This window comes from Camelus dromedarius, chromosome 13, assembly GCF_036321535.1.
Source record: "Camelus dromedarius isolate mCamDro1 chromosome 13, mCamDro1.pat, whole genome shotgun sequence".
NCBI lineage: Eukaryota > Metazoa > Chordata > Mammalia > Artiodactyla > Camelidae > Camelus > Camelus dromedarius.
The window spans coordinates 16,221,596-16,240,412 of NC_087448.1; the positions used below are offsets into that span (position 1 = coordinate 16,221,596).

The 18,817-nt window shown below is 33.2% G+C and overlaps 1 long non-coding RNA gene across 2 annotated transcripts in view; it reads right to left on the minus strand.

Annotated features, from left to right (window-relative positions):
• The window catches only part of LOC116157232 (uncharacterized), a 65,123-nt gene extending 46,674 nt beyond the window's left edge, over positions 1-18,449 (minus strand). The window contains exons 1-3 of one of the 2 annotated variants that reach the window (XR_010383501.1): positions 18,244-18,449; positions 11,233-11,272; positions 6,273-6,365 (exon numbers count right to left, since the gene is read on the minus strand). This is a non-coding gene — a long non-coding RNA (uncharacterized LOC116157232). Of the gene's footprint in view, positions 1-6,272; positions 6,366-11,232; positions 11,273-18,239 lie in introns of both variants that reach the window. The other variant, XR_004141232.2, reaches the window with a different exon arrangement.
• Positions 18,450-18,817: the final 368 nt, after the last annotated feature.

Here is an 18,817-nt window from a genome sequence, read left to right on the forward strand (position 1 = left end):
GTACCTTTTCACATGTTTATTTCATATTTTTATTTATTATCTGTATATATTCTTTGATGAAACATCTATTTAAATAGTTTACCTTTTTTTGAATTGGATTATTGATTTTCCTATTATTGAATATTTTTGTATATTCTGGATGCAAGTATTTTATTAGATATATTACTTGCAAATATTTTTATACAGGCCATATCTTAAATTTTTTCTTAGTAGTGTATTTAGAAGAGTAGACATTTTTAATTTTTATGAAGTAAATTTAACATTTGTTTTCTTTGATAGATTGTAGTTATGTGTGGCATCTAAGAAATTGTTGCCTAACTTGAGGTCACAAAGATTTTCTCCTAGCTTTTCTTCTAAAAGTTCTATAATTTCAGATTTTATATTTGTGTCTATGATTCATTTTGGCTTAACACTTTAAAATGACGTGAAGTATGGGAACAAGATTTTAACTATTTATATATATATATGAATATCTAATTTTCTAACACAATTTATGAAAATTCTATATTTTCTCCCTTGAGAGGCCTTTACTCCTTGGTCAAAAGCAGTTGTTCATGTAGGTCAGGGTGCTTTTCCCAAGCCTTCATTCTGCTCATTTGATTCATTTGTCTATCTTCAACTGAAACTTAAAATCAAGTTTGTTAGTTCTCCAGCTTCATCTTTTCTTTTTAAGATTGTTTTGGCTCTTCTAGATCCTTTGTATTTCCATATGAGTTTTAAAATCAGCTTATCAATTTCTGAAAAATATTAGTTGGAACATTGATATGGATTGTGTTCCAACTGTGAATAAATGTGAGGAGTATTGACATTTTAACAATATTGATTTTTTTGAGCCATTGACTTTGGGTGTTTTCCATTTACTTAGAACTCCTTAAATTTCTCTCATCAATATTTTGTGCTTTTCGTACCTTTTGTCAAATTTATCCTTAACTATTAAGTATTGTTGTATTTTAATGCTATGGTAAATATTATTTTTATCTCAATTTTCAATTTTTCACTGATAGTGTATAAAATGCAATTGATTTTTGTATATTACTCTCTTATTCTGCAATCTTGCTGAAGTCATTTATTAGTTCTAGGAGTTCTTTTTATAGATAATAGATTTTCTATATAGATGATTGTTCTATCTGTAAATAAAGACAATTATCTTTTTTTCCATTCTGGATGCCTCCTTCAACTCTATCTTTTAGTTTGTTAATTTAGTGAATTGTATTGCATTCCTTCTCAAATGTTAAACTAAATTGGCCTCTGTGGGATAAACCACACTAGATCATGGAGAGTATTTAGAAAGATAGATAGGTAGGTAGGTAGGTAGGTAGATAGACAGATAGATAGATAGATAGAGATATATGCAATTTGCTAAAACTTTGTTTAGAATTTTTGCATGTGGATTCCTTAGAGATATTTGTACTGTTCCTTTTTGTAGTATATTTGTCTTGTTTTGATATTAGAGTAATGCCATCCTAATAAAATGAGGTGAGAACTATTCACTCTGTTCCAATTTTTAAAGAGTTTTATTGAATATTAGTATTATTTATTGCTTGAATATTTTGTTCACCCTACCTATCATCTGAATCAGGAGTATTCCTTAGGACAAGTATTTTAATTTCTTTAGTATTCTCTTTCATTCCTGATACATGTAACTTTGTCTTTCTTTTTTTCCCTGATTTATCTGGCTAGAGGTTTGTCAATTTCATTGATTTTTTTTTTCTCAAGGAATCAGCTCTTGGTTTCATTAATTTCTCTGTTTTCTTACTTATTGATTTCTACTCAGATCTTTATACTTTTCTTTCTTCTCCTCTGAATTTTGTATTTCCTCCTTTTCTAGATTCTTATGGTGGTTCTTGAGGTGAATGATTTGACAAAATGTTTCTGCTTTTCCAATACAGGCATTTAGCACTATAAATTAATTATCCCCTAAGTGTTTTTTCAACAGCATCCTATGTATTTTGAAACATTGTGTTTTCATTTTCACTCAGTTAAAATACTTCAGAATTTATTTTTATTTATCCTTTGAACTATGGGTTATTTCGAAGTACATTATTTGACTGCCTAATATTTTATGATTTTTATAGAGATATATAATTATTTTAACTCAATTCCATTGTGATCAGAGAAGATATTGTTAAATTAATTGATGTTTGTTTTATGATGTATGTTTTATGTTTAAGATCTATTTCAATAAATATCCCACACACACCTGAAAAGTATGTGAATTTTAATTTTGTTAGGTATATAGCACTATACATATTACTGCAGTAAAGTTAATCAATATTCTCTTATTGATTAATGTGTACTTGTCCTATCAATTATTATTAGAATTTTATCAAAATCTCAAATTGTAATTGTGGTGTTGTCTATTTCTGAATGAAGTTCTTCTAGTTGCAGCTTCATGTGTTTTGGAGCTCAGTTAATAAATGCATAAACATTTATGATAGCTATGTCCTCTTGATAAATTGACTGCTTCACTATTATGATAATACACTTTTTATTCTGAAATATACCTTGTCTGACATTACTATACCTAATCTAGCTCTCCTTTGATTAGTGCTAGCATGATAAAATTTTTTACTGTTTACTTTTTAACTAATTTGTATCTTCATTCAAGGAACATTTCTTTTAGATAGCAAATAGTTGGCTCTTGCTTTTTTATATTCAATCTGGTAAGTTTTGCCTCTAGTTGGGTTTTACCAGACTGGAAAATAACTTGGCAGTATTAGTTAACTTATGTTTGAAATGTACAACTCAGAAATCACAGAGGAATTCTCATTAATTTCACAGACGGGCCAAGAGTGAGATTTTTACTGCAACACTGCCTGGTAGTAAGGAGTAAGGGCAATCTAGGGGCCCATTATTGGGTAATGCATTAGTATGGGAGGACACAACCTATGAAATACTCTGAACTGTTCAGAAGCCAAAAAAGCTATCGTATGATAAGAAATATGGCTGAATCTTTAAGCAATGCTGAGTAAAAAGTATCACAGAAGAATATCTGTATCAAAATTCCAGTTATGTGTGTATTCGAAATGCACAACAACCCACATATTTTAAAAGAATTCATAAAAACTCAAGGATACATATTAAACACTTAAGATAGAGGGGAATATAAGTGAGAGAAAATAAACAGATGCATAAAGAATGTGCTACTTAAAGTGAAATTAAATGGCCCTTTACTCCTAGGATCCAGAAATTTTTAAAAAATGAATTAAAATTTAGAGTGAAAACCAAAATTGAATGGATTCAAGTATGACAAATAAACCTTCTTTGAACCAGGTATTTATAAGACAGGAGGGGTACTTGTGACGTTATTGATTGTTTATTGCCCTCTAGAGTATGCTTATATTTATTTGCATGGAAATCAACTCAGTAACAATAAAGAAATATATTTAAGTGTCATATGTTTCTGTTAATTCATGCATGCCACTGCAATTATCAGGAAATGCTAAGCAGAGATCAGACAATTACTGATCCTAATCAAAATAACAGAGTCAGACTTGACAATAAACTGGAGTTAGATTATGAGCTTGGATTTTAGTCATGTCTAGACTGTTCCTAAAATAGCCTTTCTTAATCATCCATACGCTATACCTCTGAAAAGAAATAAAACGATGGTAGTAAAACTAAGACTCAAATGCAGCATGTTCCCTGAATTTGAATCAGTCTTCTATTCGCCATGTATTTGATGGATCTAAACTTTAAAAACCAACCATTTACACAATGTTTTATGTCAAATATATTTCAATTAAAACAACCACCACCAAGGCCTTGTCTAAACTGCAGGACACCTTGGGCTGCTGCTTAAATGGTACAGCTTGTAGGGGGCACTGTTCAGCTCTCTGTTTCATAGATGTGAATACTTACCATGACAGCTTTTGGTAAATGGTAGCAAATTATCCAGAGAATGAGGGGACTTACTCTAATTCTTGCATATGTGACATTTAGGTCAGCTGACTTCCTGAAAGCAGTACCACCCATTTAAATGAGGTATTGAGATTATTTTCCCCCATACGTACTGTCTTCCTCAATTCACCTTACCTTCCTCTATTACTTTCATCTTGAAAAGCAGAAAGACTTTTTACTGTCTCTCTTGGACAATCTGGCACCTAGCTGAGTAGATGTATCCATTTCTATTCTTTAAAGTCAGGCTCTACTCCATCACAGTTGGTCTTCACACAGCAGAATATCAAGTGTGGAAGTCTCACATATAACCAAATGTAAACAACTGAAACTATCAAATTTACCCATACCCTAAACCAAAGAAATAAACAGATAAATAAACTATCTAAGTGTTAGTATGTTTAGTATGTAGTTTATGTTGAATTTTATGAATTTTATATGTACTTGCCCCAAGACTGCCAACACAGTGTCCTGGTGTGAGTGGATATGTGTGAGTGTGTGTATAATATATTATTATATCCAAAATGCTCTGAGTCGTCCCACTGGTTTTGCCAAAACACTCATTATCCACTTTTCTTTTATTCTAGAGGAGCATTTAGGTTTAATTTGAAAGTAATTGTGTCTGGGATCCCAAAGACCACTGTCAGGTTGAATGATTCTCTAGAAGAACTCATAGAACTCAGAAAAGCTATTACATTTATGGTTATGGTTTATTGCAGTGAAAGGATATGGATTAAAATCAGGAAAGGAAAAAGATGCTTACGGCGGGTCCAGAAGTCATGTGGCACGGGCTTCCAGTCATGCCTTCTCAATGGAATTGCAGGGATAGGACTCAATTCTCCCAGCAACGATGTGTCACAACATGTGATATGTTGTCAACCAGGGAAAACCACTTGTGCCTTGACTTCAGGGTTTTTATTGGAAGTCAGCTATTTACGTATGTGGCTCTCACATGACTAACCTCATCCACTTAGAAGCAAAAGTGATACACCGATATAGCATGATCCAAAGACCCAGGAATGAATACAAACAAAACAAAACTTAAAACTACTAATGTTTACTAAAATTGAACATATACTTAGGAGGATAAGAAGAGCTGCAATTAATCTCACCCTATCCAAACTGACTCTTGGTACTTCTATTGCCTTAATAACTTTGGAAGAAAATTTCCAGCAGGAAACTTTCAGAAGAATGGACACTTGAAAGTGTAATTTTTTTTTTTTCACCAACACACTTAGTCTTACAACTTACTCTATTCAATGATCTACACAGCATCCTCTTCTCACTGAGTGCACACTCTGGGAGCTGCAACTGTGTTTTCTGGATCCACTCTCATTCCCTGGCACTCCTCCATCAGCAATTTGGATGCAATGGTGTAGTGTACTTGGCTTATTTTGCTGATTATTGCACCACAGGTCAACAACTCTGGGTGATAGTGCACAAAAACATAACCCTTCCATTATGCCCATGGAATTTAGTGAGCCACATAAAAGTGCAGGTAGACCATTAACAGAAAGAAGCCATTATCATTCATAGTTGATCTTGAGCACTTAGATGCCAAGTTGTGGTGCATAACACTGCCTTCCTCTGCTCTTGCCTCCTTTCAGTCTATACACACTCTCCTTTAAGGGGGTTCCTAGAATCTCCAGATTTCTTATACTCTTCCTCATTTCTTTCACCTCTCTGGCTTCTGCACAGAATCCCAGCTTCATCCTGCTTATGACTAGTTTAGTTGATGGCCTTGAACTAGGTTTGCCCCTTATTCTTAAACCAAGGATATCAGGTGATTCCTTATGGCCTAGATTAGAGACACATTTAACTTTTTTTCCCCTATGATCACTGTAAAGGGCCTTAACATTCAAGAAACACCAAGGAAAGAAAATTCTCTGCAGCTAATATTGAATTCTGCTTTGCACTCATGTCATATCTTTTATGTATTTTTATGCTAAAAACAATTCCAGAGTCTATAAGAAGAAGGAACAAATGAAGGAGAGATTATTGTTCTGTTCTGTATATTTGTTATGTTTCTGCCCTCTTATGTGTAAACAGACTTCATGCCTGGGTTTACACGTACACTTGTGTATGGTATATATTGCACACACAAATGCACATACATGGAAAGAGAAAGTATATAGTGTGAATTGTACATTTATTTTCTCCTTCACAGTTCAGAATCTTTTTCCTGTAATTTCAAACCTGCAGGCTTAAACATATTGCTCTTTTTGAGATTAGGGATGTAACTATCTTCTTTATAATATATAACACAACACGAGTGTGATATTCTCAGCAGTCTATTTGTTTTTATCTATGAAACCATTGGTATTAACTGGAAACTTATTAGACATGCAGATTCTTAAATCTGCATAGAGACTTACTGAATTAGAAACCCTGGAGATAGTTCTCAGCAATTTTGCTTTATCGAGTCCTTCAGGTGCTTCAAAAGCATATTCAAATTTGAAAAGTGCTACCTTAGAGAAACAGAAAAAAGGAGAGCAAGTGTCAGTTTAGGAATTTGAAATTGTGGATTAATGTTATTACGGTATTTTATACTTGAGAAAAAGAAACACAAATCATAATCTATGGTTCTAAGAGTGAATATATCTAGAAAAACAACAGATGATAGATACAGATAATATTGGTTATTAGACATTTTGTCTAACCAGAGAAATGTTTACTGCTTTTACCAAAATTTGTTCTTTGTATTAAATAAAGCAGCTGATCCATGAAAAGTAATTTTTGATTTAGGCAGGTAACATTTGCCTTCAGTGGATCTGGCGATTGAGTAACTCTTCCCTGTCATTTTTCTGAATGCAAATTATATGTAAATATGCCCAAAGAAATATATCCCTAATTCATATGTAATGGATTAGATTGCTTAGATGGGTGGGAAGTAGAGAAAGCCAAGCTTGTTTCTGACATAAAGAAGTTGTGTGAAGATGCAGAGGGAGGATAAATAGCATATGTTACTCAGTTTTGTCTTGGAGGACCATCTAGGTTGCTTATGATATCTCCGATAAAAGGAAATAAAGCAAATGGTGGTGTGGATCAAGCAGCAGCCAGTTGTTCTTATAGGAGGGTCAGTGTCTATTTGTAAGAGATTTACCAATCTAGAGGACATAGACTTTTATCATAAAATTGCTTAAACTTGGCCCAGGAGATTAAGATTATGCAGATGGAGATAAGTACGGCTTCTACATTTTGTTTAGTTCCTGAGTCTAAGAGAAATGTATTTGTTGGAAACTTACAGGTATGCAAAAAAACTAAAGAGGACTCAACTCAGTTTTATAGTCATTCTAAAATATGTGTATATTGTTCCTCCCTGTTCTAATTACAAGAAACAACTCTGCACTCAAAACTGAGAAACCACGTAGAGGCATGGCAGAATATTTTTCAGTAAGTATGTTCCTAATTTTAAAAAGTAATCAGGTAACAAGCTAAAGCTGCTGTTTTACATATTATATACAAACCTACACATGTCCAGCATATCAGCTTGGTTAACTTGTCGCTTTATGAGGCTTCCAGAAAAATATTTACCCAAAGTTCAGGTCTTTATCCTTGGAGTTTGTGAATATGTTACTGTATGTGGAAAACAGGTCATTGCAAATGTGATTAAGATTGTGGACCTTGAGGTACAGAAATAATTCTGGATTATCTGTGTGAGTTCAGTCTAATACATGAATTCTTTAAAGCAGAGAAATGTTGGGGGCTATAGTCAGAGAGAGATGTAACTAAGGAAGAAGGTCAGAGAGGTGTGATATAAGAACCACATAGACTCACTGGTGTTGGTTCTGAGATGTGGGGGCTATATCCAAGGACTGGAGACAGTTTTTAGGAGCTACGAGTGGTCCATAGCTAATAGCCAGCCAAGAAATGGGGACCTCAGTCCTTAGACTGCAAGAAACTAACTTCTGCCAACAGATGAATGAGCAATAGAAACAGTCTCCCTAGAGTTTACAAAAAGAAACAGCCTTGCTGACACATAGATTTTTTTTCTTAGAATTTCTTTTTAATATACATTTTGATATTAACTTGTTTGCTCACATCAAAGCAGTTAAAATGTGATAGGGGATTTTAAAAATGCATTGCCTTTATAGATCGATATAAGTATAATTGACTTTATCGTATTGCATTTTCCAACAACAACATGTTCCGACAAACATGAGCTATATCTATTCCTTTATTTAGTTTAGGTCTTCCTAATCTTTTCAATCACCTGTACACTTTTCTTCATGCATTTCTTAAACATTATTTTTATTGGATAATTAGCTTACTATTGTTCAGTTTATCTCACAAAAATAAGTAAAGTGAAGTGAAGTAAAATCTCCTGAGTACTGCTGTGCTGCATTGTAATGACGTATTTTGATATTTGATATTTCTATACCTCTATTTATAAATTTTGTCTATTTACATTTCTTACTACCTCTTGGACCTATGAATTCCTTAGAAGTATATTTTACTTAGAATATATTTAGAAGTATATTTTTCATTTTTGCTTCCAAAAATAGAGTTTGTGTTTATTTAAGAATTATTCAACTCTAATTTTCTTTTAGAGTAAATCACAGTTGAAGGAATTGAGGAAAGAAAGGTTTCTTGCCTCAAGTCAAAGCAAATAGGTGGTAGAGCTGAATCATACACTGATTATCTAAATTCAATGTCTGTACTTTTCCAACTATCCATGCTACTTTCCACAGTTGAACATTATCAAAACATTTTTTAATAATTTAAAAAAATCTGTTTTACATTAACTACATGAAATTTTAATGATTTTGCTTTTTATCTTCACTTCTTTTGTTCATGTGTTTGTGAATTTTGAGTGCATGAGATCATTTATTATCTATACCAATGTAGCATATTTACATATTCAGTTACAAAGTGACTTATATAGCATAACTGGAAAAATAGCCAGCTTAACTTATAATTGGTGTTTAAGAAACATGAGAGATCTGAATGTAATAAAAATTGTCAAAGATATATACTATTCCCTACCAACAGAACAATTAGTGAATCTATATCATTCAATAGGTAATAACATTGGCCAGATGCCTGCATATTATTTTGAGTCCATTAGAAAGTTTCAAGGAGATATTAGGCAAACAATTTGCAATTCTAAGGTCAAATTTTCATTTCAAGTACAAGAAAAACTAAAATGCTCCATAGAATCATTCTACTATAGTAAATCAGATAATCTGAATTGATTGAAATGGATAATTATTGACTGAAAGTATTTCAGGAAAAACCAGCTGTTGAAGTCAGCTGTTCTGATATAAATAAAACAAGTTAAACCATAACAGAAAAATCTTAGAAATTTGGAAACTTAATCATGCCATCTGGAGATAAATAGATTAATAAGAGAATGCAGATTTAGAGAAAATAAAATTATAAATAACTTATAAAGCTATAACAAAAATGTATTATCTTTACTCTGAATTTGATTTGCTTACCAATTACAAGATTACCGTATCTCTATCTCTGTTGTACTATAGCTACTGTATCTCTATTGGTATTGATACTTAAAAAAAATTTACAAATAGACTGGTGGCAATTTTCTAAGCTATATTTTCCAACTAAGTTTCCTTTCATAGTGTGATGAAGGTTTATAATCTATAAATCATTTCACAGAAATAAAAGATGCTTAGAAATGTTTAATATGGAGATTAGAATGATGGTGTGTGTGTGTGTGTGTGTGTGTGTGTGTGTGTGTAAGAGAGACACAGACAGAGACAGAGAGATAGAGACAGTGACTGAGGAATAGAGACAGAGAGAGACAGAAAGCACAATGTACATTCCTCTATGGATATTTGAAAAGCTCTTAAAACTTTAAGATCAACATTACTACATGGGAGAACATCCAAGAGATGAAGAAGACAATTTTTCTTACTGCAACAAACAAACATATCAAATAAAAATGAGACCGGGATTTTAAACTATTGATACCTCTGTATGTATATATAGTATAAAACCTGCTCAGAACTGACTGCCCTGGTTACCTTATTCATAGCAGCTGGTGCTACACTGGCCAAGCTCTCCAACCCCTAACACACTATACCTGGGCAGAGTTGCATTTTGTGAAATAAGTCATCACAGAATCATATTAGAAGTTATATTTATAAATCTATTTTGTAAACTTAGTTTGGTACACCATTCAAATTTCAGTAATCTATTCTTTTCCATTAGAGAATTTTGTGAAATAAGTCATCACAGAATCATATTAGAAGTTATATTTATAAATCTATTTTGTAAACTTAGTTTGGTACACCATTCAAATTTCAGTAATCTATTCTTTTCCATTAGAGAAGAGTATTCCCCTGGTAAAAACACAGGAAACGTATGAATGAGTCTTCTAAACTTCCCTGTAAAGTCCACTTCTTTTCATCAATAATTAACAATTTCCAAATATGAATAATGTCAAAATTAAACACAAAATACTATATAACATATGGCAAGAGTAAGCGTGATTTCAGTCAGTCTAAGAGAATTAAGAATGCATTCATTTTTGACAGTCTTATGAATACTGATTACATATATATATAACTGGAAATATACATGATTTTCTAATCATATAAAGTTGAAATTTTAAGTTACATTCTGTTAATATGTGATGAAGTTTTCCATTTTCAAGATAAAGACAGACCAAGAAAGAAGAAAGAAACAAGAGAGTGTTTCAAATCATTAATTTATAAGGAGAAATAGGACTGCCATAAACATTTAGAGAGATTTTTGACTCTGAATTAAACCAATAATGACAGTTCTCTCTAACGATCGGCTCCCAATAAATCTTTTCTACAAGAGTTCTCACAATTCAGTTTTGGTAATATTAAAATACAGAGCTAATATTTTTTTGCAAAGAATATTACCACTATTTCATTATAGCATTTCCATGCAAGGAAGAAAATGCCATTATTTCCATTTGAGAAATGTGGACAATGAGGCTGATATGTGTAAGGTCCTGCAGAGAGACAACAGATCTCCTGATGCATAGTCTAATATTATCAATATTGCTGCATATTTAACTATAATATTTTAATCATCTCTAAAAGCAATAGGTATAAACTACATTTTTTTCCTCAGAAAGGAGCTATACATGAAAAATTTACATGTGGTAACACTGAGATACTTTGCTAAATCTAATTCAAGTAAATGTTGTTTTACTAGGCACCAAACTGATTTATTTTTACCTTGCAGTCTAGATAGATTACATATATTTAAGCAAAATCATCCAAAATTAGTTGAGTAAGAAACATCCTTGATCAAGATGATCAAAGTACTGTTTGTTCTCTAGGAAAGTCATCCAAGGTTAGCCTACAATTTTATAAGGTATGAATGCTATTCTCTCACCTTTTTTGTCGCTGCTGATGAAACTTAATCCACAGTCAATCTACGAAAGAAGTGGAAATTTTATTTGAGCCAAATTTGAGGATTATAACCCAGGAAAAGAAACTCAGAAAGTTCTGAGAACTGTTCCATTCGTTAGAAGTTAAGACACAGTTATATAAGCTTTCTGAGACAGAGGGCCGTACATCAAATGATGCATTACCGAGAGTTGACATAATCCAGATCTAAGTGCTGTGTGGTCCCTTACAAGATCAAGAAAGAATCTTATCTTTAAGGGGTCGTCTTATTGATGCTAAGAGAATATTGCTTTTTATGGGTGAGCAGGTATTTCTGCTGATGGGGAAGGTTTGGCTGATGCATAATGCAGATACATAATGCTCACAGTGGGGTGGGAGAGGTGAGGAGGTCAAAGGGCAGAGGATAATTTTATATGTTTAAATTTTTCTTGTCTTTCCATAAAATACGAACTTCATTTCACATTGTTATCATTCTGGGATGGTTTAGTTTCAATGGTTGGTCTGAATTACTGGAAGCATTTTCTCTCAACAATCATGGTTTGATATCATATACACTATATTGTCTAGTTTCTTTTTTATTATGTAGTTCAGAAAAGGTATAAGATTACAGCAAAAATAGCAAGATAATGATATAACAACATAGGCACTTAAGTTACTCTATGACATGAAGGTAAAGCTGAGAAAATAAAAGAAGCCAGGTATGCTTACTAGTGAAAAGTGGTAGGATTTTGTTTACAAGTGACCCACACGGGAAATTTATATTCTAGTTATTTATTGAACATTTACTAGGTATTATGCATTTGCCCAGGGATTTGTGTACCTACTTGAGTTTCATCCTTACAGTGATCCTCAGAGTGTGACTGGAACATCATAGAAGAGGAAACCGAGGTTTGGCAGGAAGTAGCCTGTTAAAGGTTCCTGACTGGACTTTGGCTCAGGTGCTCCAGGCACCAAACCCAAGATGTTAACCAAAACCTAGAATGGATGCCAGGAAAGCAGTATTGCTTCATTCTGAAGGGTCGATATTCCCTTTTCTTCTTTTTAAGAAAATAGACTTGTTTTAGGAGAGTAGTTGGTCCTTTGTATCAACAACAAATGCTAGTGGAATAACATATCAATTACTTCCCAAGAGGCACTGGAGAATTCACCTTTAGAACAGTGGAGTTCAGATCAAAGAACTGCCTCGGGCCACAACAATTATTTCCCCCTAGGAGTTCACATTAAGCTCTTCTGCCCTGAAGGAGGGCTTTGAGGAGAAAGGAGCCTCATGCTGGTACTTTTGGTACAGTGACTATTTGTGATTTTACTCCTGATTCTGCTGAACTTCTTATGAAATACTTATCCAGACAGATGATTCAGGATAAATAAAGCCTATATCTATCACTTCAAAGATTGTAAGGAAAACTATTTTGGAAGAAAGTGACCACATGTGATAATTCAGTATTGTTTCTTAGATTAACATCAAAAAAAAATGCTTTAATTTAAAATGATTTAGAAGATGAAAACAGTCAGTTCAGAAGTCTAAACTCTTTGTCGATCAGAAAGTGGGATTTAAAATCAGGATTTAGTTTTTGGTTATTTTATACTATATATTCACAGACCTACAATGGGCAGGAAAAGTATTTCAGGAAGTAATTTTCTAATAAATTAGAACATAATGATGACTTGCATGCTTGTGTAATTTTGTTACATGCAGTCCCCACCTTGCTGAAGCTACAGACTGAAAGGAACATTTACTTTGTAATGCATGCTTTCTTCAAAGAACTCCCAAAATAATGTAGCAAAAAAGCATGAAATTAAAGTTACTTCCAAATAAGGGCACACAGTTTGCATTTGTTTCAGATTCTTTTAGTGTTTTAATTTTGAAGCTATACATATACAATAGTTAATTGGAAAAACCCAATCAGTCAGCTATTTTGATTATACTTGCCAGGTAGCTACTTTCACTGATTTGTGCCTCACTTATTTTAAAGGACTTACCTCAACAGATTGAAATGTGATTTTTGTGAGTGCTCGTGTGTGTGTGTGTGTGTGTGTGTGTGTGTGTGTGTGTGTGTGTGTTTATCTGGACAGGTGACTAAATGTATCATCACAGTATGAGACTACATAATATGTTTCAAAAATGAAAACTTCAAACGTATTTCTTAAGTTGTATGTTTAAAAATAGTCACTCTGACTTATGATTCTCCTAGTATTATTAATTAGTTGACTTAATAATTATTTGGTAATATTGTTAGACACAGTTCAGGTGACTAACCTGGGAGTTACACTGCTTATATAATTTCAGAAAAGGAAGAGGACAATTTATTTATTCATATCCCACCTCATTTCACAAAGTGAAAAATGTGAAGTACTATACATTAAGCAAACCTTAACTAAGGCAGCAAAATATTATAGCTATGTATATAAACTATCCATATCTATGTTAGTATAAATATATATATATAATACATTCTATAAAACATATTATAGAAAATAATAAATCAAGACAAAAAAAAGAGATAAAGGTGGTTATAGAGTTGTAAGAAGGGGTTAATACATAATCATATCAATACTATTGTAGTCAAAGCATTTCACTGCTGTATTTTTTTTTAAGTATGGCTATGCTTTTACGTGCACCTTAGGAGAAATTTTTTTTGGCTTTAAATACTGAAATGGATTTCTCACATGGGGCTTTATGCAGAGAAGTGTGAGCAGCTGACTTCATGGGGCTTCTTTTAGATGCAAGACCTGACAGAACCTGATTGAAGAATGATGTAATCTGTGAATTTAATTTTCCTGGTAGTCTTCAAAATAACGAGTAAAGCGAACACTTGAGGGAAGTAGCTCTACTCAATACTTGTACGGTGGTTTTCTTGAAAACTTCATACCACGTAAAAGATGGGTAACAAACAGAACCCAGATATTGAAATCCCAAATTCTGTACTTTTCCACTATTTCATGTGTGAGACAATTTAGAATCTCTGAACAAATACAAGAGGCCTAGTTGGACAGACAGACTAGGAATGAAACCACAGTCTGACCACTTGATTATGTGTAACACTGGCTTGTTTTTTGAATCTCAGATCCTCTTAAAAGAGATTTAGTAACTTCTATCTCATAGAGGTTTGTGTAATGGTTAAATGAGATTATTTTGCACTAAAGGCCTAGCATGTGCTTGATAAGAGGAGCTGTTATTATAAAACAAAGAACTCAAATATTTAATAGATTGAAAGCGATGAGTAAAGTCAGGTAGAGTAAGATATAAAATAATTATCTAATACTTAATATATGTTTGAAACTCAGTGCTATATGTGGATGTTGTAGATAGAGTTCATCCTAACATTATGATTATGTCACCAGAAATTATTACTTCAATCATGTTTGACTTTTGTGTTCATTCAGTCAGAAGTGTCCCATTTTTGTCAGACATAAAATGGAGGTCTGCTCTCAAAGATGAAATAGGAGTCATTTTCATTATAGGGTGGTTCTACTTCTTGAAAGAAGGAAGGAAGGAAGGAAGAAAGGGAGGGGGAGAAGGTTGGTTCCCCAGACTGTGCACTCAGTATTCTGTCCTCCTTTCCAGATAGTTTAGTGGGCTAGGCTAGGTTCATGATGGTTTATTAATGTAATTAAAATTGTTTTACCCTGGCATGGATCATTAAGGCTCCTGTACATCTATGCAAAAGATCATGTAAAGTGATCAGTTAAAAAAACAAAAAGCAAAACAAAACAAAACAAAAATCCCCCCAAAAAAAGAAAAACAAAAAAGAAAAACAAACAAATAAAACTTGGAATAATGCATTTGTATTGACAGCAATCATATAAAACCATATCTTCAAAGCATTTGGAAGGAGTTACATGTTTCCTTCTCGCTTTCTTTTGTTATCTAAACATTTCTTTTTAACTCTGGTTGCATAATTGAATACATACAAGGGGAAAAAAAAAACTAGAGCAAATTATTCACCTGACCTGGAACGACTCCTATGAATATTGTCCTGCTTAAAATTTGATTAGCCATCAGTGTCCAACTAATTCAAACAGCCCTTTAAAAGTCCAAAAGCCTCTCCAAATTGCCTAGACTAAAATCAGGTAAATACATTCCTGGCTTAACGGGAAAATGAAGAATACTTGATTGTTGTCCTTGAATACATTTCTTCTTCCTTCACATAGATCTGTGGAAATTATATAAATATGAATGTATATTCAGTATTAGTTTTAATCTAATTGTATTTTGGAATAAGCTACCTTGTAACTTGGATAATTTATCTGCATAACAAATTACCTCAAATCAGTGGCTTATAAAAGCAAATGTTTATTATCTTACAGTTATGTGAATCTTACAGTTCACAGTTTATGTGAATCAGAAGTCCAAGAGAAGCTTAGTTGGAATGTTCTAGCTTGTGGTTTTTCACGGGTTTGCCCTCAGGCAGGTGACCACAGCTGCAGTCTTTTCATGGCCTGACTAGGGAAGCATTTACTTCCGATGTTGTGTGAATCCTGACAACTGTAGTTCCTTGCTATGTACACATCTTCATAACCTCCCAGATTACCCTCACATTATGGCAACAAGCTTCCCCCAGAGCATCTGAAGGGGTGTGAGGGAGAGAGGGAGAGAAAGCGTTCAAAATGGAAAGCTGCAGTCATTCTAGAATCTAATTCAGAAGTGACATCATATAGTTTCTTTCATATTTTATTTTTCAGAGTCATTAAAACCAGCCTACGCTCGCGTAAAGAGGAATTAAGTTCCACCTCTTGAGGGGATAAGTGTTTAAGAGTTTGTGGATATAGCTTTAAAAATATAGTAGTGTATTTATCTAAAAAAAAAATCCACCTGTATATTCTAGATCATTATGAAAAACAAATAAACATTATGCAGCTACTGCTATTGAAATCTACAAATTTTGTAAGTACATTGGTTTCACCTATAGTACTGCAAGGAATTAAATTAACTTCAGTTGAACAATGTCCTGATTATGAAATGATCTTTGTGCTGATCCATTTAATTGTACTGTTCTTCCAGATAGCTAAGATTAGGCAATCTAAGTCACATCGAGAATTCAGGTCGTTATGTTTGTTATCTTTGTATGTGCAGTGTGTCCAAAGTGTCTGACCTAGGACTTCTCCTTTCCCAGCTCAGCTTCTGAGACCATTGGTTGGTTGTTTGTTTATTGTTTTATTTTATGTATTTATTTTTTTAACTGAGGTATATAGTCAGTTATAATGTGTCAATTTCTGATGTACAGCATGTTTCCATCATACATATACATACATATATTAGTTTTCATATTCTTTTTCATTAAAGGTTACAGTAAGATATTCCTTGTGCTAAGCATTGTTTTTTAAAGCAGTAGATCACTTCCCCTGGTTTTGTCATACCAAAATTTCCATAAATTGTCTGTATAATTGGACAATCATTTAACATCCAATCCTGCCTTAAGTACCTATGAAGTGCAAATAGGAGACGTGTAAAAGACCATTTCTTTTCTTCCCATTTTGGAGTCAATATTCAGGACTAATAGTGATACAGACATTTCTAGTAGCCAAATGTACCCGTGGCCCTTCTGCTTTTTGTTAAAACTTTTTTTTTCAATCTTTGTGAAGCAGCCTTTTACATTTTTGTGCTATATTATGATGCTTATGGAAAAGAAAAGGCTTTCATATCCTTGGATCTGTTCTATTTGCAACTTCTGAGACTTCTTTTCTGTGAGTCGCTGTGCTCTGTTTGACACAAAAGCCGAGCTAATGCTCTTTTTAATGGTTGAGTAAGGCTGAAAGTATTCACATCAATTTCCTATTGCCACAAAATGATCTGGGTCATGACAATCTACAAGCCAAGTTACTAGACCATTACTAAACTACCATTGCAGAAGGATAAGTTAGCAAGTTTGACCTTTTAAACCAAACTGCAAAATGTTCTTTTGATTAAAGTCTACAACAGTCCCCTGAGAACTGCAGTGCTGAATGTTAGGGATTTAACACAACACTGAGATCTTGGCAGATAAATGTACCTTTACTCATAAGCTTTTCAACTCACACACAGCTTTAAATTCCCTTGCACTATAGAATTACCATTCTGTGCTTAGTTTTATTTTGAAGGCAGTTGCGTTCGTTTCCAAGGTGAGGACTCATGACCAGGAAGCCAATTTAACCCAAGCAAGTAAAAGCTTTATTCTTTCTGAGAAAATTAGCTATTTAAGGATAAATACTCTAATTTGTCCTTTCAACCTACGTTTATGGGTAATTTCTGGCCACTGCTGAATACTTTTTTGATTTCTCCCTTGAATATTCTTCCTGCCTTTTCAGTATTTTTTTCACTCTTAATTACTAATTCACCTATACAGAAAAATGGCTCAGTAACCTTTTATCATTCTAGTTTTTGCACACTGCTGTACCCAATATTTATTTCTAATCTGGCCCACATAGTTCCATATACATTTTCTACAATGCTGGCTTTATCATAAATCTAAACTACATATTGTAAATAGCAGCTTTATTGTTCATGCACCTGAATATTTTTGTTTTCACAATTTTATGTCTTGGCCTAGAAAATATATCAGAGCTAGAAAGTACACATGGGTAGACTTTTAATTAATTAGTCTTTCACAAAACAACATCAAAGTGTGAATAAATGTCATTTCCTCTTTTTAACTTGGAAACCCAGTTGTCTAAAATTTTCTTCAGACTTGAATAACATTAGCTCTTCAGAGTTACAGAAAAAAATTTCAGGGGCTTTGGCTAATATCTAGGTAAAATTACAGTAAGGTTTATTCTACTATGTTGTGTTCTTTTCCCATTCTATATTTGCTTAAATGTACTTATATCAAAGAACATTGTTTTAATGTAAGGAAATTTTATTAATATATTGAGCATTAGTTAGGAGATGTTTGTTGGATTTGCATTTCATTTTTACTAACATAGATCTTCTGCAACCTACAATGGAGCTACATTTCAATAAATCCATCATAAGTTGAAACTACCTTAAGTCAAAAGGCTTTTAAAAGATATACTTACCTACCGAATGTCACAGCTCAGTCTAGCCGATCTTAAACATGCCCAGAACACTTACATTAGCCTACAGCTGGGCAAAATCATCTAACAGAAAGCCTATTTTATATAAAGTGCTGAAGATCTCATATGATTACTGAATACTGTACTGAAAGTGAAAAACAGAATGGCTGTGTGGGTACAATGGTTCTGAGTGTGTTGGTTGTTGACCCTCGTGATCCTGGGGCTGCCGGGCAGCTGTGGCTCACTGGCTCTGCCTAGCATCACAAGAGAGGATGGGAGGGCATACTGCCAGCCCAGGAAAAGATCATTTTCAAAATTTTAAGTATAGTTTCTACTGAATGCCTATGTATTGCTTTCGTAACATTGTAAAGTTGAAAAATGATTAAATTGAACTACAGTTAAGTTGGAGACTGTTAATACTTTTCTTTCAAATTCTTGTAGTCTTTTGTGATTTATGCTTCTCCCAAAATTGCCTCTATTATTTTTATTACTGAGTTCATTTTATCTCAGGAGTCTTCCTGCTTCACTGAACTTCACAAATCTTTCAAACTCTGCTGTTTGAAGTGTCAGGAGACCCTCAC